Source organism: Carcharodon carcharias, chromosome 7, assembly GCF_017639515.1.
Source record: "Carcharodon carcharias isolate sCarCar2 chromosome 7, sCarCar2.pri, whole genome shotgun sequence".
Classification (NCBI taxonomy): Eukaryota; Metazoa; Chordata; class Chondrichthyes; order Lamniformes; family Lamnidae; genus Carcharodon; species Carcharodon carcharias.
The window spans coordinates 143250986-143273170 of NC_054473.1; the positions used below are offsets into that span (position 1 = coordinate 143250986).

Below are 22185 nucleotides of genomic sequence, written 5' to 3' on the forward strand. Positions count from 1 at the left end.
TGGCTTCATCACATAGTGATGTTACCCACTGAGCCACTGGGTGTGCAGAAAGAAATACTAAGGCAATACTATTAAATGCAAGAAATTTAGGATCATTAAGAAGTATAGATATGTTTTCTGGTCCAGGCACTTGCTAGAGTCTATTATAAAGGATGTGATAACAGGACGCTCAGAAAATATCAACGGGTTTAGACAAAGTCAACATGGATTTATTAAGGGGGAATCATGTTTGACAATCCTACTGAGGTTTTCTGAGGACGTAACTAGCAAAATAGATAAGGGAGAACCAGTGGATGTGGTGTATTTGGATTTTCAGAAAGCTTTTGATAAAGTCCCACATAAGTATGCAAAATTAAAGCACATGGGATTGGGGTAATTGTCATGGATTGAGAATTGGTTAGTAGACAGGAAACAAAGAGTAGGAATAAAAGGGGTTTTTTTGGAGTGGCAGGTGGTGACTAGTGAGGTACGGCAGGGATCAGTGCTTGGGCACCAGCTATTCACAATATATATCAATGATTTGGATGAGGGAACCAAGTGTAATATTTCCAAGTTTGCTGATGACACAGAACTAGGTGGGAATGTGAGTAATGAGAAGAATGTTAAGAGGATTCAAGGTGATTTAGACAAGTTGAGTGAATGGGCAAATACATTACAGATGCAGTATAATGTGGATAAGTGTGAAGTTATCCACTTTGGTAGGAAAAACAGGATGGCAGAGTATTATTTAAATGGTGATTGGGAAATGTTGATGTACAAAGGAACCTGGGTGTCCTTGTACACCAATCACTGAAAGCAAGCATGCAGGCACAGCAAGCAGTTAGGAAGCCAAATGGTATGCTGTCTTCCATTGTGAGAGGACCTGAGTACAGGAGCAAGGATGTTTTACTGCAGGTATACGGGCCTTGGTGAGACCACACCTGGAGTATTGTGTGCAGTTTTGGTCTCCTTGCCTAAGAAGGTATATGCTTGCCATAGAGGGAGTGTAGCAAAGATTCACCAGACTGATTCCGGGGATGGCAGGATTGTCGTATGAGGAGAGATTGGGCCAACTAGGCCTGTATTCACTGGAACTTAGAAGAATGAGAGGAGATCTCATTGAAACATATAAAATGCTGACAGGGCTAGACAAGCTGAATGCAGGGATGAAGTTTCCTCTGGCTGGGGGGTCCAGAAGAAGGGGTCACAATCTCAGGGTGCGGAGTAGACCATTTAGGACCGAAATGAGGAGAAACTTCTTCACTCAGAGGGTGATGAACTTGTGGAATTCTCTACCACAGAAGGCTGTGGAGGCCAAGTCACTGAATATAATTAAGAAGGAAATAGATAGATTTCTAGACTCTAAAGGCATCAAGGGGTATGGAGAGAATGTGGGAGTATAGTGTTGAGAGAGAGGATCAGCCATGATCATACTGAATGGCAGAGCTGGCTCAAAGGGCAGAATGACCTACTCTTACTTCTTTTTTTCTATGTTTCTATAGAAGCAGATCATAACATGGCAAGTAACTTCACCAAATTAAAACCGGGGAAGCTGGAGTCACCTTTAATTATAGATAGCATGCTCCCATCCTATACTGGGCTTGATTCTAAGAGTTCACTGTCTTATAATGCATTGAAAGGTAGTCCAGCATGATTTTTCAGTCTAGCTCAGACAAAATTGGCTTTGACGCTCCCTGGAGTGGTAAAAGAGAAGCTTCCAGAACAGCTGAATTCGTTATGGGTCTACAACTTCTTTAGCTTTTCAATTTCATTGTACAGTACGAGTACTGATTTCTGTATTTATCTTTCGCTGACTTTTTTATTCTCTAGTCTGCATTTAAAAATATCCTGGGAGAAATAATTTTTCTTTGAGCAGTGCATAATGGAGTGACTATATGCTTGAATGCATCTTGGGTAATGGGCAAAGCGATCAATCCCCCTGCCCGATGGTTCAAACCATTTTTTCCTTTTAAATTGGCCTAGGGCTCTGCCTCTGTTCTTTTTTCTTGCCCCTCCCAGAAGGTTGCACAGTTGGCTGGCAGGGGAACTGATGGTAAGTTTCTCAGAGACCGGAAGATTCCACGGACCTGTAAAACGATGGGATCTGGATGCCCAAGCCCAATTTCCGACAGATCCAATTTTTTCAAACAATCCCATTTTGGCTGGTCCAAGGGCCTTAAACCACAGTATGGGAGTCATAAATTGATGGAGTAGATGTAAACACTCTTAAAGGGTGGATAAGGTCTCTATAACAGTCATGATCTGAAGTCTTTTAAATGCTCGTCTCTTTAAATAAAAAAAAGGCTGCAGCTGTCAGTGAGAGTTAAAAAAAAAATCCCTCTGCAGGACAGCTTTGATTGACAAGTGTATATTAGGGAAAAAGTAACATCTGGTCATGCAGTTTCAACAGAGCTCTTTGCTGACATTTTCCCAAGAGCTGTCATTATGTCAATATGAATGCCGGCTGAGTTCACAGTCTGGCTGACCACTTAAAGAAGCTATTAAAGGATTAGCTGTCTTTGATATGGCTACCGAATAGAACTTTGTTGTTTTCTTTATAAGAAATTAATAATTTGAGATTTAAAAGCTTTGAATGGATTTTATGAATGGAAGATTTTTCATCAGCAAGAATGTAGGAGTGAGAGCTGTATTATATTATTAGAAGTTTATTTTTTCTCATATCCATATGGCTCCTGTGATCTGCCCATAATGGCAATGAGTTGAATGGCTATGGAGCTGGTATGGAGGGTATGAAAGATAATTTTTTTTTGGGGGGGGGGCAGTTGATTGGGTGGGGGTCATGACTTAGCATTAAGTTGACATGGAGGGTATGAGTATGAGTGGCCACCAGGGGTGCATAGAGGGGTGGCAGATGTGACAGCTAGAGGGCCTAACAACTTCTAAAACGTCTGGAACAAAGTCCCAGAAAACCAAGCTGAGCCTTCTAATCAGCCACCTCAGCACTCACCTGCTCCCATGGCCACCTACACTCTGCTTCCAGAATCGGCAGGCCCAACTCAATTATGACCCACTTCTCTGGGGTTGAAAACCGTGCATTTTGGGATACTTTTTACTAGGTCCAGCAAGTCTGGAAATTTCTCAACTTGAGCTACCCACCTTGGTAGCCAAAATCTATTCCATATTGTGCACAACTTGTATCATGACAGTTTGCAACAGCTTATTGGATCAGTTGGTCTTTTCATGTCCATTGTTTTTGCATGTTCATTACCCAGGAGCTTAGTAATAGTGGACCCTTATGATATTCATATTTTTCCATATATAACTCTGAATACCTCTCTAATCTTTTTGTAGACAGATATAGAAAACATTTGGTGAGAAGTGGTCATATGGGAATCATTATCTACTTAATTTCATAGCAAATGCACAGAACAATTACAATCTGACTCATATCAGTGTAATAATATGGTCTTAACAAACACACTGTGCTTCCCAACATCAATGAATTCTCTTGATTGACTTAAACAAAATAACTCATTAACAACCCTCCTGTAATATCTTCTGAGCCTGGCCAAAGCTTGGTTTTGCAGCTTTAGTTTAAAAACCTCATTGAATTTGAAGCCTTTGCTGGACCTGACAAGACTGCAGGCGGGATTTTCCACCCCCACCTGCTGCTGGGATCGTCCAGACCTGCTAAAAGTTGATGGACTTTTGGCGGGGCCACCAAATCTCCCGCGGCGGATCTGGAAAATCCCAGCCTGTGTCTCTGTGATTACAGCTTGCCACAACATTTCAGCAAAGTGCTTGGCACAAGATATTTCCCAATACAACTGGTGTGAACAATTTACCAATGAACAAAACACAGCTGACAAATTATCGCTTGGTTCAGTCTTAGAGGAAGCATTATCAAAGCTAAGCTTATTAATATTTTAACAACCTTCAAACTCAGTGCTTGTTTAATAACTGGGTTTTTTAAGCAAAACATATTCACACAATTAAAAGTAACTGTTACATTTTGTGTATTAAAATTAATTTTAAAAATTAAGCATTCAGAGGGGCATTGGATAAAAATTTAAGGCACAGCTCTTTCTGACACTAAAACGATCCTTCTAGCTTCAAGCTTTTAAATCTTTAAACAGCCAAAAGTAAATTAAGCTTCGTTTTTTTCTTTCAAACTGGTTTGCCTTCCATCAGAAATCAAGCTTATCTGGAGTTTTGTACCTGATTCCAATACCACAGCCACAGCTCATGTACCTCCTAGGTAGATGTCTGGGAAACAAAATTCATCTGAAGAAGAGTCATACGGACTCGAAATGTTAACTCTGTCTTTCTCCCCACAGATGCTGTCAGACCTGCTCAGTTTTTCCAGCATTTTTGTTTTTGTTTCAGATTTCCAGCATCCTCAGTATTTTGCCTTTAAATTCATTTTGAAACTGGGGGGAAAATTTGCATTCCTCAGAGGAGGCAGCATCTTGCAAAGAACAGAAAATGCTTTGCATTTCAATCAACAACATTAATGTTGAATGCACTGCTTTATCATTGGTCAACCAACATGTATTTTACTAAACAAAAACAAAAACAGAATTACCTGGAAAAACTCAGCAGGTCTGGCAGCATCGGCGGAGAAGAAAAGAGTTGACGTTTCGAGTCCTCATGACCCTTCGACAGAACTTGAGTTCGAGTCCAAGAAAGAGTTGAAATATAAGCTGGTTTAAGGGGTGTGTGTGGGGGGCGGAGAGAGAGAGAGAGAGAGAGAGAGGTGGGGGGGCGGTGGGGTGTGGTTGTAGGGACAAACAAGCAGTGATAGAAGCAGATCATCAAAAGATGTCAACAACAATAGTACAAAAGAACACATAGGTGTTAAAGTTAAAGTTGGTGATATTATCTAAACGAATGTGCTAATTAAGAATGGATGGTAGGGCACTCAAGGTATAGCTCTAGTGGGGGTGTTTTTTTTTTTTAAAATAATGGAAATAGGTGGGAAAAGGAAAATCTTTATAATTTATTGGAAAAAAAAGAAAGGGGGAAACAGAAAGGGGGTGGGGATGGGGGAGGGAGCTCACGACCTAAAGTTGTTGAATTCAATATTCAGTCCGGAAGGCTGTAAAGTGCCTAGTCGGAAGATGAGGTGTTGTTCCTCCAGTTTGCGTTGGGCTTCACTGGAACAATGCAGCAAGCCAAGGACAGACATGTGGGCAAGAGAGCAGGGTGGAGTGTTAAAATGCCAAGCGACAGGGAGGTTTGGGTCATTCTTGCGGACAGACCGCAGGTATTCTGCAAAGCGGTCGCCCAGTTTACGTTTGGTCTCTCCAATGTAGAGGAGACCACATTGGGAGCAACGAATGCAGTAGACTAAGTTGGGGGAAATGCAAGTGAAATGCTGCTTCACTTGAAAGGAGTGTTTGGGTCCTTGGACGGTGAGGAGAGAGGAAGTGAAGAGGCAGGTGTTGCATCTTTTGCGTGGGCATGGGGTGGTGCCATAGGAGGGGGTTGAGGAGTAGAGGGTGATGGAGGAGTGGACCAAGGTGTCCCGGAGGGAGCAATCCCTACGGAATGCCGATAGGGGGGGGTGAAGGGAAGATGTGTTTGGTGGTGGCATCATGCTGGAGTTGGCAGAAATGGCGGAGGATGATCCTTTGAATGCGGAGGCTGGTGGGGTGATGAGTGAGGACAAGGGGGACCCTATCATGTTTCTGGGAGGGAGGAGAAGGCGTGAGGGCGGATGCGCGGGAGATGGGCCGGACACGGTTGAGGGCCCTGTCAACGACCGTGGGTGGAAAACCTCAGTTAAGGAAGAAGGAGGACATGTCAGAGGAACTGTTTTTGAAGGTAGCATCATCGGAACAGATGTGACGGAGGCGAAGGAACTGAGAGAATGGGATGGAGGCCTTACAGGAAGCGGGCTGTGAGGAGCTGTAGTCGAGATAGCTGTGGGAGTCGGTGGGTTTATAATGGATATTGGTGGACAGTCTATCACCAGAGATTGAGACAGAGAGGTCAAGGAAGGGAAGGGAAGTGTCAGAGATGGACCACGTGAAAATGATGGAGGGGTGGAGATTGGAAGCAAAATTAATAAATTTTTCCAAGTGCCGACGAGAGCATGAAGCGGCACCGAAGTAATCATCGATGTACCGGAGAAAGAGTTGTGGAAGGAATCTTATCCAAATACACCATACTGAAAAAATCTCTGTTAAATTTCAAAAAAATTTCAAAAAAAGCCATTCCAAAAAAATTAAATCCCCTCAAGTGGTCTGTTGTAAAAACAAACATCTATTTCACTAACCACATCTAAGACAGATAATCATTTAATAATATCTTAAAACAGTCAATCAAAATGTCTGTATTTTACTAACTCTTTATAACATGCATTCTGATTAATTTTTGCTCTTTATTTATGTAATACAATTTCAATACTGCTGAATGCATTTTTGTAAATTATTCCCTGCTAGAGAATGAACCAAACCCTAACTTATGGTGAGTTTGCTGACAACAGCTGGGATACTGCAGTTGAGCTCTACCTAGGTAAGGGGGGAAAGAAAAGTTTAAGCAACTGCTCCTGCCTGTTCGGTGTCAGTAGAATCAAAATTGACTGTGAAACCCCAAAAGTTGAATAGCTTGGCCAAGGACTATACATGAATATTGTGCATGGTACATCAAGGCAGCTAACCGGCAGCTGGATTTTCGTGAGGTTGCAGGAAGGTCAAGTTGGTAAACTTCTCGACCCCACTGACACATCTCCTTTAAAAGGGTCCCCCGCCTGCCATATTTGCATTTTGGGCAGGATTGCGTCAGGCCCACCGCTTCTGGAGGCAGTCTCAAGGTGGTAATAGAGGCGGGGTGCAGAGTAGCTGGGCAAGCAGGCCAGATTGCCTGCCTCCATTTACTGGGGCATTGACCCAGTTGTAGTGATGAACGTGAGGCCTGCAAGCCCTCACCCACCGTCCCCTCACACACCCCCATGCTGTTCCATGCCCTCTCATATGCCCCATTGCCCCTCATAATCCCCATTCTCGCTCCATGCTCCCCATGTATCCTCCATAGACACACATTCAGTATCCACCATGTATAGATGTCAGGGTGTCTCTGAAATGGACACTAAAAACAAATAAGCTTCTAACAATCTAATCTTATCCAAATACACCATACTGAAAAAATCTCTCCTTCAAAAGAAGCCATTCCAAAAAAATTAAATCCCCTCAAGTGGTCTGTTGTAAAAACAAACATCTATTTCACTAACCACATCTAAGACAGATAATCATTTAATAATATCTTAAAACTGTCAATCAAAATGTCTGTACAAGACGTCAAAATGTCTGAGCAACCCACTGCTCAGATAAGTGTTCTGGACATTTTGAAACTCAGCCAAGTATTCATAATGGCCACAGCTGTCATAACAAACCATTTAAGCTCAAAACAACAGAGCCTATTAAAATTGCAAAAACAGATGGCTAAGTTTTTTAAAGCTACACCAGAATGCCTGTCAATCAAAGCAGTCTGATGGCAGGTGGGGGGTTTTCTCTTGTGAACTGCTGAAGGATTTTTATTTTTGATTTAAAAGGCCTCTGGGCATTTAAATCACTTTAAGTTATTACACTAAAGATCCCAAACAATGAGGTAAAACACACATCTAACTTACAATACAGCACCTATTGATACTGAAAGAAAATTTTTTATGTATTTCAAACTCCATCATTGAAAGGAACAGATGACTTTTTTTTCGGTTCCCCACTTGAGACTGGGTTTCCCCTGTGGCTCACGCCTCCTCTGAGAGACTGTGATTTACATCTACTTACAGGAGGGGCCCAAGGGGCCCAACTCTGCTAAAACTGAGTGGGGGGGGGGTGGTAAACCGCCCACCCCACAATGGAGCCAGTAAGGGTGGGAATGCTGTCTGTATGCAGGCAAGCTACCCTCACCTTATCCCATGCCGACAAAAATTGTAGGAACTGGGCCCTACACTATTTTCAAAGGGCTCCTGAGCCACCCCACTTAACGAAAATTCAGTCCATGAAATCAGGTCTCAGCAAGACTCAATAGCCTGAGTTTTGTAGTCAGCGGTGAAATAACAGTGCTTGCCGCTGACCTTGAAGAAAGCTGTTGATAAAGATCAGGCAAGCTTTGTGGTGTGGATTTCCCCCTTCCAGACATCAGTTTGAATCTGCATATCAAGTCACAGAGATCTCCAGGTGTCCAGCAAAGATACTATCATCAAGCGGGGTAAGCAGTCAATCATATTGAAGTATTCTCACAGACAGCAAAACAGGAACTAAAAACCATTGAATTACTTCACTTTTAACTTTTAAATTTTACACAGAGTGCAAAATAAAGATTGGGGCATAAACTTGGGGCACAATTTTATGTCCCCCACCTGCAGGTTTGCAGGTGGGTGACCCCCTAAAATACTTCCCCCACCCAGCCACTCATCCCTGACCTGGCAGTGATTTTATGGGGGCAGGTATAGTCTAGGGCAGCCTATCCACCCTCACCTCAATGAGGCCCTTAAGTGGCCATAATTTTTAGGCCGGCGGAAAAAGGTCAGGGATGGGGTGAGGGGTAAGCTTGGCAGGTCAGCCTGCTCGGGTCTCAGGTGAGAAGGGGGGAATGCCTTCCTCACGGGCCACTTACTGGTCAAGAATTTTCCAACCAAGTCCAGTTTTTCCCTCCACCCCCTCAATCCGGGTGTCCCCTACCCTCTGGCCTTTTCAGCCCAGCACACCCCAGCCCCGTTTCCCCCTGGGGCTTCTTCCCTCTGCTTATGGGATTATGGTAGAAGATGAAACGCCTTAAACTTTTTTTAAAATGTGAATTTTTATCATAATTGAGAATCTTGTCATTCCACAAATATAAAATTAATTTCTTGGGGCCAATGAGGTCGTTCAGCAATAATTTTGAACTAGGTTTAACTTTTTCAAGGGAAAACTAATAGCATAAAAGTGAAAGTTCCCATCAATTCAGTGATTTCTAATTGAATGCGCACTGGAGAATTTCAACAGAGCAACCTATGGAGAAGTGTAGAATCACTAACAGCAAATTCTGGATTTCTGTGCTTAATTGCAGAAGTTGTCAGCTGCAGGGTAGTAATAACACGTAATGCTGACTATTTCTATGTCGTTCTACTGCAAAACCTGGGTCAATAGCTTAGATCATGGTGAAAGAGAGAATGACACAGGAAAACTGTATTCATTATATACTTGGACTTTTATCCATCTCTCCCTCATCTTCCCAATCTGAATTGCTCGTCTTCTTGTTTCTCTATTGAGTTCCTTTTCAGTTACTTTGTTTGTGCAAATTGGGGTAGGCATAAAATTAACTTTCTTCCAATTCCTTTTAGTTTCTGTAGTCATTGACTCTCTTGACCCAGTTGGCCAACAGAGACAACTTCAAAACAACCACACTACACACTGCAGAAATGTAGTAAAACATTACCTGTTAATTCCCACAATGAACAAACGGTATTCACCTTTAAGTAAAATAAAACCTGACCTTTTCATATATGTGCTATAAATAAGACAAAACTACAACCTTGTTGGTTACTGTAAAGTAAGCCAAGTGAAGTGACCTGTAAAACACTTGAGCCTGAGCAATGAGTCACTCAGTGGCTCATTTTTCAGGGAAGCACCAAGTCCATCATGCATTCCATATTTATACAGTTCAATAGCACAGTCTGCCACCTTTGCTTTGTCATTAATGTGATGCATTCATTCAACAGTCTCTGCTGTGCTTAGTGATAATAATAAAGTTGAAGAGATCAAGAATTAACAGGATAAAGCTCACTCAAGTTTTTAATTAACTCTGAACAGACTGCTGGATACCGATCAAGTTTTCTGGAAAAAGTACTCTCAGCATGTAGGTCTACCTGAAATCTCCTTATCAGCTACATGATACTGCAATGGTACAAAGTCATGTTATGCTTAATGCTGGTCTGACATAGCATATTCTTAATCTTTTCCTCAGTCTAAAGTGAAATCTGAGCTTTAAAACTCATTGTGTATCATACATGAGTATAATTTAGCTAGAAAAATGCTGTAAATTATTATTTTTATGAAGAAACATATCATTTCAGTAATTTGTGGAAACTTATGTCTACTGAAATTTGAGTGCAGTATACTGCAACACCGAAAGGGTTAAACAACTTCCCATTGAGAGCTGCACAGTGACTGCAGCTAAGCTTAAGCGGTCTCAGCCCACATGTAGAAATGTCAGAACCACAATTAGATCTGACTTATTTTGTCCGACCAGTTAGAAAGCACACAGCCTCACAGCAGACATGTTTTGTTTGAAGCAGCTACAAAGAGCAGGTTCTGAGAATTTAGTTACTGTCATGTCACATCCTTTGAACATGTGGTTTTGCAAGTTTTGATATTTTAACTCAAATCTTAAGACTGCAATGCTCAAATAATTGCACTTAAATTATTGCACATATTGTACAGTGAAATAGAACTTTTTGAAAGCAATCAGATGAAATGTTTGTTAATACTTCCATTTGAAAGAGACTTATGTATTATGTACGGTTTTATACAATTACTAAAATTTAGATTCCAGTTTTCATAATATCGGAATAGAGTATTTTATCACAAATGCGATTCTCATATGATCACATCCAAAATTGAAAGGAAATACTTAGAAATTCCATTCAGGTTTCTGTCATCTCTGAGTCATCTATAAGTTAACCTAAAACAGACATGCAAACCAAACAGAATTCATCAGTAATCTGAAATAGTACATCATAGCAGCATGTCCAAACTCCAATGTTCTGTGATACAGGGCGGAAGTATGTTGGTCTCTACTCATGACTTATCACTTAGCAAGTTCCTGTTAGTTCCTGTTATTGCTGTCTGGTAGTTACTAAGCGATGGCTAGACTGAAACACTGGGACAGAATTAAGTGCATTAAGTGCAATAGTGGGTGGGAAAAAGGATGTTTTACCTGCTGGCCACAATGGTGGGTTTTCATGCCATATCGTCCCAATCCCACCTCATTAATCATGCATTCCCAGGAAACACGCTATTTCGCTAGCAGACAGCCTCCGATTTGCCCGCCACACTGTCACCTCGCTGCTTCCTCACACCAGGTGACACACTTAAAGTGCAAGCGCGGGACAACTCTCAGTGTGCTTCTAGCCCAGGGCTGCTGCACAAAGGATATGGCCCTGAAAGCCAAGCAGATTGCAGTCCCCTGATTCAGTGACGCATCCCTGGAATGCCTTTTGGATACCATTGGAGCCCACTGTGATGTCCTCAACTTCTGCTCTGGCCGCAGGAGGCCCACCAGTTTCGCCACTCCGGCTTGAGAGGTGGTGGCAGTGGAGGTCAGTGCGAACACTGCACAAAAGAGGTTCACCATCCAGTGCAGAAAGAGGATGAATGATCTCATCCATGCCACCAGGGTAAGGCAACCATCTCATCACTCTAAACTCACACACTCAAGCCCAGCACACATTCACTGGTATCTCATTCACTGCCAGCTCAAGGGACATCACCACTCTCTCTCTCACACGCACCCTCACATCTCCACCTGGCCTCATCTTCTCTAGAGATTGCCTCCTCAGCCCTCACCCTCATGAGGCCATTTGCACAGATCAAAAGGTGTCCCCACACACACCCTTGGGTGCCCCCCCCCCACTTACCCGGTAATGCCTTATCCCTGCAGCTTCTTTTCTTGCCTAAGGCCACTTCTCCCCTTTCCGCAAGCAAGTTATAGCCCTGCAGCAGTTGAAAAGCCAACCCGTCTTATGGCTGATCTCATAAGTAGAGACCTGCTTGTGAGCCACCCTAAAAGTGATGTGGTGTTGCCTGCAGAGCCTGGCACTGATGACAGCAAGCGAAGCAAGGTAGGCAAACAAGCCTCAAAGCCCCGAGTGAAGTGCAGCTCGCCAAGTGCATGTCACTTATGTTCAGTTGTGAAACATGTCGCCATGAATCGTGTCTGGATGACCCACCATGGTGGGGATGATTCAGATGAGCAGGGCTTAAAATGATTTGCAAATGTGTTAAAATGAAGTTCCTGATATCTGACAGCAGGAAAGGCAGCCCGCCATTGACAGGCGGAGCAGACAATCACTAACTGCTTTCACGATGTATGAAATCGATTTTTGGCCTTCCTGCCATATTGTCTGCTCACACCCGCCATGACGCCTGATGCCAATGGGCATAGAAAATCCTATGTCCCACTTGACCAATGTAGATTACTTCAAAATTATCTGTCTGCTTGACAGAGAAAAACTGCATGATTTAGGCATACTCGAACAGAGAGAATAAAGCAAAATTTAAGGGATGAAGACACCATCGCCTGCAGATTATTACTACAGATGCATTAAGAAATAAAGTCCCAATTGTTAACTTTCATAAGTGAAACCGTAGATATCATGGCCTCATGTACTGGTTGCCACCAAGGTGGACAGTGATTATTGAGAAGTTTTTCCTTATAAGTATTCACCATCACAGAAGTAACAATTAGCACTTGTATTGCAATATTACAATAAAAATGATGTATCAAGCAAACATGCTTTGAGTAAAGTCCCTGGTGACATTTATGTGGCTTAATACTTTAGCCCAGAGCTGTGACTGAGCTGAATTTCACTCCACAGTGAATATGCAATATGCCTAAATTCTCACAATGCATCAGAATGCAAGTCAGCTATCCAATCAGCTTTAGTGCTTTCCACTTCATAGCTTTTCTTCAAAAAATTTTGAAAAACAAACCAAATGCTATTGAGGCAAACTTTATATTGAGTGTTCCTTCTTATAAAAAGTGGGTGTGTGTGTCTGAGAGTGAGAAAGAATAAGAGTGCTCTGATTATGCAGTTACTGCAGTTTTTACATAGAAATACATATAAGTTAGAACACAAAAACGTGCTATTCAGCCCAGGTCAGTGTCAACATTTATCCTCCATGCGAACAGTAAATATAATCACATCTACCCATCCTATTTCCATATCCTTATGGGCCCTTTTTCTTTAACTACCTTTACAATGTAATCTTGACATTGTAGCCTCAATTACTAACACTAGAAGGGAATTCCATGGTCTCAAAGAAATGTGCAAAGAAACTTTCCCTGCCTCAGATATGTTCCATAAAATTCAAAAAGTGCACTAACAGGCTAAATTCTCAAGCCAATTAATTAGTCACCTGTGTTTTATTGACAACCAAGGTAATTGCTAATTTTTTACAGCTGTGAGAGGGAGAGAGGCAGAAGATGCCTTTCCTCATTCTAATTTGATATGTTTCTATAAACCAAATAAGCAAATTAAACTTGCAAAGCAAACAAAGACCAAGAAGGTTCAGAGTTATGCTGAGTGTTCTGATCTCAGATGGACAGCTGTGGCACAAATCCCAGTTAATAAAGAGGGGAGTGTTTTGGAGGATAATTAAATTCAGGCTGAGTTCCTATACTTGATCACAATAGATGTCTTTTGAAGCATTTACATGTGTTTGCTGGGTGAAGATGGGAACATGATCGGCCATGGTCAAATAGAAAAGCAATGCTTACTGTCAAAACCGACACGAACATCAACTTCTTTGAGAGGTGCCAGTTGATCTTCACCACTTGTCCATCCATACCTCAGCATGATTTAATAATTTCAGGAGCAATGGGGAGATTTTTTTCAAACATATGGCATACAAAATTTATATTAGATTGATAGTAATTATAATGCAGTAACAATTATATGCTTCATGCAAATTTTTATCATTTATCATGTCTATTAAATCACAAAACATTACGCTCAGACATTTCTAGCTCACTTTAAAATCAGTATTTCTCTAATTCCAGTTTTTGATACTGAAATTCTGATTTTGATTAAAATAAAAAATAAATAAAATAACAATAAACCTACAGACACAAAAATACAATAATGATTGGTGTTTCTAAAAGGAGTTATTTTTTCTTATTAATTGACGCAGTTCAAAAATCTGTCAGCATTCTTTTTCTTGATTATGTATCCTATATAGTTTCTACAATATGCAAGATCACAGAATCTTTTGCAGCACAATGCAAATCTCAATAACCACGATAAATTAATACTCTTATATGGATGTCATCATAAATCATGGGCATGGACAGCACTGCCAAGCAGAGTCAACAGAAAACAAAACATGAAATTATTAACATGATGCAATTTCAAATCTCTTATCTATGGTTTACGGCAACCTATATACCTTGATTAGACAGCCTTGTACATTGTCTTCTATTCTATGATACATGCATGACACATTTTTCATTTGCGTTCTACAAGTTATATCTCTGTAACCTGCGCTTGCAATATCAAATGTATAGATATTTTTCAAAACTTTGCACTTCAATACAGTATTAAACAACCATTGTGTTGTGATAAGAGTGATGTGGAACACCTACAATTCTCCATTAATAAGCTCATCACCAGTGCAACACCAGGTTCTAACAGATCATAGGCAGCTTTCGAATACAGAAACAAGGGAAAGATACATTTCATATTTAGTTCCAGCTGGTAATAAAGAATTATCACAGAATCACAGTGCAGAAGAGGCCCTTCAGCCCATCGAGTCTGCACCGACACATGAGAAACACCTGACCTACCTACCTAATTCCATTTACCAGCACTTGGCCCATAGCCTTGAATGTTATGACATGCCAAGTGCTCATCCAGGTACTTTTTAAAGGATGTGAGGCAACCCACCTCCACCACCCTCCCAGGCAGTGCATTCCACACCGTCACCACCCTCTGGGTAAAAAGGTTTTTCCTCACAACCCCCCTAAACCTCGTGCCCCTCACCTTGAACTTATGCCCCCTTGTGACAGACCATTCAACTAAGGGGAACAGCTGCTCCCTATCCACCCTGACCATGCCCCTCATAATCTTGTACAACTTGATCAGTTTGTCCCTCAGTCTTCTCTGCTCCAACGAAAACAACCTAAGTCCATCCAACCTCTCTTCATAACTTAAATGTTTCATCCCAGGCAACATCCTGGTGAATCTCCTCTGCACCCCCTCCAGTGCAACCCTTCCTATAATGTGGCGACCAGAACTGCACACACTACTCCAGCTGTGGCCTCACCAAGGTTCCATACAACACCAACATGACCACCCTACTTTTGTAATCTATGCCTCGATTGATAAAGCCAAGTGTCCCATATGTCTTTTTCACCACCCTACTAACATGCCCCTCTGCCTTCAAAGATCTATGGACACACACACCAAAGTCCCTTTGTTCCTCAGAACTTCCTAGTGCCAAGCTGTTCATTGAATACTTCCTTATCAAATTAGTCCTTCCAAAGTGTATCACCTCACACTTTTCAGGGTTAAATTCTATCTGCCACTTATCTGCCCATTTAACCATCCCGTCTATATCTTTCTGTAACCCAAGACACTCAACCTTACTGTTAACCACCCGGCCAATCTTTGTGTCATCTGCAACCTTACTAATCCTACACCCCACGTAGTCATCTATGTCATTTATATAAATGACAAATAATAGGGGACCCATCACAGAAGCCACTGGACACTGGCTTCCAGTCACTAAAGCATCCTTCTGTCATCACCCTCTGCCTCCTACAACTAAGCCAATTTTGAATCCACCTTATCAAATTACCCTGTATCCCAAGTGCCTTTGCCTTCTTTATAAGTCTCCCATGTGGGACTTTGTCAAAGGCTTTGCTGAAATCCATATAAACTACATCAACTGCACCACCCTCATCTACACACCTGGTCACCTCCTCAAAAAATTCAATGAAATTTGTTAGGCATGACCTCCCTCTGCCAAAGCCATGCTGACTATCCCTGATCAAACCTTGCCTCTCCAAGTGGAGATAGATACTCTCCTTCAGAACGTTCTCCAATAGTTTTCCTACCACTGACGTGAGGCTCACTGCCCTGTGGTTCCCTGGTTTATTTTTTACAACCCTTCTTAAATAGCGGAACCACATTAGCTGTTCTCCAGTCCTCTGGCACCTCCCCCATGGCCAGAGAGGAATTAAAAATTTGGGTCAGAGACCCTGCAATCTCCTCCCTTGCCTCCCTCAGCAGTCTGGGACACAAATCATCCAGACCTAGAGATTTGTCCACTATTAAGCCTGCCAACACCTCCAATACCTTGTCACTCCCTATATCAATGTGCTTAAGAACCTCGCAGTCTCTCTCCCTGAGTTTGATACCTTCATCCTCATTCTCTTGGGTGAAGACAGACGTGAAGTATTCATTCAACACTCTAGCATTGTCCTCTGGCTCCACCTATAGATTGCCCCCTTGGTCCCTTATGGGCCCTACACTTTCCCTGGTTATCCTCTTCCCATTGATATATTTATAGAATATCTTGGAATTTTTCCTACTTTTACCAGCCAGAGCTTTCTCATATCCCCTCTTTGCTCTCCTAATTCTTATGCTCCACCCTGCACTGTCTGTACTCCACTAATGCCTCTGCTGATTTGCTTCCCTTGGTAAAAGCCTCTCTTTTCCTTCTCATCGTAACCTGAATATCTCTGGTCATCCATGGTTCTCTGGGCTTGTTACTCCTTCCTATCACCCTAGAGGGAACATGTTGAGCCTGTACCCTCTCCATTTCCTTTTTGAACACCCCCCACTGTTCCTCTGTAGATTCCCCCACAAGTAACTGTTCCCAGTCTACCTTGGCCAGATCTGGCCTTATTTTACTAAAATCCATTCTCCCCCAATCCAAAACATTTTTTTGCAACTTGTCGATTTCTTTGTCCATAACAAACTTAAACTGTACCATACTGTGGTCGCTATCGCTAAAATGCTTGCCTACCACCACCTCAGCCACCTATCTTGCTTCTTTCCCCACAATTAGGTCCAGCAATGCACCGTCCCTCTACATATTGACCTAAAAAGTTCTCCTGTACACGTTTTTTAAAAACTCACATAACTATGTAACTCAAAACAACCATACATTATTCTAAGTTTATGCTGCAGTAGATTGCAAACTCTGTCACAAGGCTGAGCTTTTCTCTGATAGATATGCAGATACCAAAAAAATTCCTATGTAACTTCCCCAGCAAATAACAAGAGATGGTGATTTCAAATGGTTTCTGACGTCTCCACAAACAGTATAGGACACCTCATCATTGGTTCACTAATGATACTTCAATGCTTCTTAAATGTGTCACAGATAAGATGATGCAATCTCAAATTGTGGTCAAACACATGTCTCCATGCTTTAATTCTGAATTGTACAACAACCAAGCTATAAACATTTTCCTGAGAGACAGCCAAAAACATCTCTCTGACCAGAAGCTACACAAAATAAATAGAAAATTAATTGTGGAACTGTTTTTTCCAATTTTCTTTTCCTACTCATTTCTTTTCCTTCCCCAAAAATTGATGCTTCATAAACCAGGTGAGTTACTATTTCAGAGTCAACTGAAGTGGAAAGGTTTTACTTCACGAATTTGATTTTTGATACCGTAGAAAAGATAACTTTATATCCTTGGCCCTTCAGGGTTATCAGAGCACTTCTTAGCTTGAATTTTTATTTTCAATTCAAATAGAATGAGCAGAGCTTATCAGAATTACCAAGGAAACACACAAATAAGCCTCGGCAACATTAGCTGTCATGATGCATAGAATCATAGAATGGCTACAGCACAGAAGGAAGGTTTAGCCTGCCTTGTCCCTGCCTGCTCACTGCAAGAGCAACTGAGCTACTCCCACTCCCCGCCTTTTCCTGTCACCCTGCAAATCTTTCTCTTCAGATAATTATCTAATTCTCTATGAAAAGCCACAATTGAATGTGCCTCCAACATGTTCAAGCAGTGCGTTTCAGAGCCTAACCACTCACTGCATAAAAACAATTTTCCTTGTATTGCCTTTGGTTCTTTGATTCAACCTTTCCCCCTTTGGGAACAGTTTCTCCCTGACCTCTCACGATTTTGCAGATCAATATCAAATCCCCCCCTCAATCTTCTCTTCTTTGAGGAGAATAACCCCAGCTTCTTCAATCTATTCACATAACTAAAAAGTCAATCCTCGTAGAATTCTCACAAATATTTTCTGTATCCTCTGTAATACCTTCACTTCCTTCCTAAAGTGTAGTGCCCAGAATTAGACAAAATACTCCAGTTGAGGTCGAACCAGTGTTTAATAAAGAGACACCATAAGTTGTCTGCTTTTGTACTCTTACCTCTATTTATAAAGCCCAGAAATCCATAATAACCACTTTCTCAATTTACCCTTCCAGTGTTAATGTTCTGTGCACATATACCCCCAGGTCTCTTTGTTTCTGTATACATATTAAAACTGTGCCCTTTATTTTTAAATTGCTTCTCCTCATTCTTTCTACCAAAATGTAACACTTAACAATTCTTTGCATTAAATTTAATCTTCCGTATGTCTGCCCATTCCATCAGCCTAAGTTCTCTAGACTATCACTATCCTCCTCACAGTTCACAATATTTGCGAGGGAAGAGAAATACTCCCATCAAAAGAGAAGTTATGCAAATGACAAGACTAAAGAGGTGAACTCAATGATTAGTCTTTCTGAACCAGACCAAACTATGGGAGAGGGGCATTTATTTTGCTTGTCTTTAGAGATGATTTGTTTAACAGTCAGATTTTAAACTACATCAGCTCAGGCACATGTATCAAGAAACAAACTATATGTTTCACCTTGAGAGATCAAATGTACCCAAGTTTAACCAATATTTTGCTACACCATTTGGAAATTGATTTAACAGTCACTTGGTGGTATAGAACTTGACTATTACTGAAAAGAGAGACATGCTGTTGAAGCTTTTCATCTTACACTCATCAGGACAAACACAAGAATGACAAAGTTCAAAATATCACAACAATTTATACTACAGGAGAAAAGTTAGCAAGCTAATTTTGATTTGCCAAGGCTTTGCCATGGATAAAGCAATGGGAAAGCAGGGGGGGGTGGGGGAGATGGTGATGTAGTGGTAATGTCACTGGACTAGTAATCCAGAGGCTCAGGCGAATGCTCTATGGACATGGGTTCAAATTCCACCATGGTAGCTGCTGGAATTTGAATTCAGTTAATAAACCTAGAATATAAACAGCTAGTGTCAGTAATGATGACCATGAAACTATCATTGATTGTTGTAAAAACCCATCTGGTTCACTAAAGGAAATCTGCCATCCTTACCTAACATATGACTCCAGACAGAGTGGTTGACTCTTAACTGCCCTCTGAAATGGCCTAGCAAGCTGCTCAGTTCAACAGCATTTAGGGATGGGTTGCACAAGCTGGCCTTGCCCACATCCCATGAAAGAAAAAAAAAGGCTGCCCAAACTCCTGGGGAATTCAAAAAGGCTTTGCAAAGCATGGGTCCCTACTCCAGCTGCAATAGTGGCTTTTCACACCGTATCGTCCCAAATTAATTATGCATTCCTGGTGGGCGGGCTCTCATTTCCCTGACATGCCATCAACTCACCACTTCATCATGCCAGGCACCAGATTTAAAGTACAGCCGCACTTAGTGCTTCCAGCCCAGGATTGCAGCAAAGATGACATGACCTCTAGAGGCAAGAAGGCTGCAGCCCTCGAGCGCCTGTTGGATGCCATGGAGGTCTGCTGTGGTGTCCTCTACCCCCACACTGGCCGCAGGAGGGGCAGCTACATTACCATTCCAGCTTGGTAGGCAATGGCAGTGGTGATCAGTGCTAATGCTGCACAGAAGAGGTTGGCCATCTAATGCAGATAGAGGATGAATGATCTCATCAATGCCGCCAGGGTAAGGCAACCGTCTCATCACTCTAAACTCACACACTCAAGCCCATCACACATTCCCTGGCATCTCACTCACTGCCATCTCAAGGGACATCACCACCCATTCTCACACATCTGTCCATCTGGCCTCATCTCCTCTGGAGACTGCTTCCTCAGCCCTGATCATCTTGAGGCCACTTGCAAAGGTCAACATGTGCCCCCATACATACCCTGGGATACCCTCCCTCCCCGGTACAGCTCTCACCCTGCAGATTCTTCCCTTGCCTACCCAGGAGCCCTCCTAAAAGTGATGTGGTGCTGTTTGTGAAGCCTGGCGCTGATGACTACAAGTGCTGTCTGAAGCAAGGTAGGCAAACAAACCTTGAAGTTTCAAGCGAAGTGCAGCCCACCAAGTGCATGCCTTATACATGCTGTTGCGAAACACATCACCGTGTTTTCCTGCCAACATGGGCAGACAATCCAGCGGGCAAGCCTTATAATGATATGCTGATGTATTACAGTGAGGTTCCCGATGTCCGATGGCGGGCAATGCAGCCTACTAACGGCAGGCAGAGTAGACGATCACAAACAGGTTTCACGATGCCATGAAACCGACTTTTGGCTTTCTTGCATGTTGTCTGCTCACGCCACCAAACACGCCCAACGCCGGTGGGCACGGAAAATCCCAGCCAATGTCTTTTTGGACTGACAGCAGCATCCTATTAATGGAATTGATTTAACTAATAGATTTGCCTCACTTACATCTGCTGACAATACATTATTTTTAACCTGTCCAGTAACTAGTATGTCTAGGGACTTAGATTTGTATGGTACATGTTTCTAACTATAGTGCAAATACATAATATACAGCATATTAAGGTGGAATAAGTAAACGGATCTTATTTAAAATGATACCCTTATAAACCTAACTATTAGACAAATATCAGTCTCAGTGGCTTTGTCCTCAACTGAGAAAAGAACTTGCATTTTATAGCACCTTTCACAAGCTGAGGACATCAGAAAGTGCCCAACTAATTAAAGACTGAAGTGTGTTCACGTTCTAATGTAGGTAATCAAGGCAGTAAAATTATACACAGTAAGATCCCACCAATAGCAATGAGATAAACGATCAGAAACTCTGCTTTTAGTTTTAGTGATGTTGGTAGAGTGATAAATTTGGTCAGGGAGGAAGGGGACTCCACTGCTCTTTAAATAGTGCTGTGGGATCCTGTATATCCACCTGGGTGGCTACATGGGGCCTTGATATAATGTCTCATCTCAAACGAATGCACCTCCTTCAGTATTGCACTGAAGTATCAGTCTGGATTATGTGCTCAAATTACTGATTTGGAATTTCTGTCCAAAGGTGAGAGTGTGCTCCTGAGCCAAAGCTGGCACAGTAAGGCTGAAAAATGACTAATGAATAACGATTTGTTTTTAAAAGAACTTACTCCATTGAAGAGTAGATTTTTGCAGAAGCTTATGAAAGTACCATTGCCAAGGTTACTACAACAATTTTCTTAGAAAAGACACATGTTTATGTTTAACTGTTGCGATATGATTGATGCCTTTACAGTCATTCTTAAAAGGCAATCTGGTTAGGATCTGAAACTTCCAAAATTGTAACTTATCTTCGTACTTGTGTAGAAGTTCTTACAAATTGACACGAAGTTAAATCGTCATATATTTAATGCTTTTTGATTATTGCCTAAGCTCCTCCGTGTTTCAACACAATACCTGATATTCTTATGTTTTAACCTAACGTTTATAACCTTTACAATGCTATTCATTTTGTTTTTACATGGGTTTGATTATCGGATATGATACCAACTTCACGTTCACCCCAACCAAAATCAAAGCTTATGACATTAAATGATTTAAACTTACCAGCCTTCCAGAAGCCCGCACTTCTTTTCACTCTTTTCCGCTCACAGTAGTCAGGTTAAAGAGGGTGTTTTCATTCCCATCCAATTCAACAGGAATATTGACGGCGAGATTCACAAAACGCATTACCTTGCTCTCAGTCTCCCGGTTGTGGACCTGACGTCGCAACTCAAGAAAAAAGTTGCTGTTCTTTAATGAAGTCTCATCGCACCACCAACCCCCCCGGCGCCTTTTTTCACTTCCGTTTCACAACAGACTGTGCATTGCCCAACAGGAAAGGTGCATTTTCAGCTGGGTTTTAAAATGCGGAAATGATTACTAATCTTCAGCAGTAACGTTACCGAGTGTATGTGTGTGTGTGTGACTATTGTCCATCGGAGTGTGGCTGAACTGGGAATATTGTCCAGAGTTTGACTGAACTTTAAATACTGTCATTCAGAGTGTGTGGCTGAACTGTGAATATTGTCCATCAGAGTGTGTGGCTGGCTGAGCTGAGAATATTGCCCATCAGAATGTGACTGAACTGTGAATATTGTCCATCAGAGTGTGTGGCTGAGCTATGAACATTGTCCATTCAGAGAGTGTGACTGAACTGTAAATACTGTACATCAGAGTGTGTGGCTGGCTGAGCTGAGAATATTGTCCATCAGAGTGTGACTGAACTCTGAATATTGTCCATCAGAGTGTGTGACTGAACTGTAAATAC

General features: G+C 41.9%; 1 protein-coding gene across 5 annotated transcripts in view; it reads right to left on the minus strand.

Annotated features, from left to right (window-relative positions):
- adcy7 (adenylate cyclase 7) overlaps positions 1-21704 on the minus strand; it is a 195777-nt gene extending 174073 nt beyond the window's left edge. For all 5 annotated transcript variants that reach the window (XM_041191171.1, XM_041191172.1, XM_041191176.1 and 2 more), the window contains exon 1: positions 21483-21704. The gene's annotated coding sequence lies outside the window, so the exon portion shown is untranslated. The remainder of the gene's footprint in view (positions 1-21482) is intronic.
- Between the last annotated feature and the right edge of the window lie 481 nt (positions 21705-22185).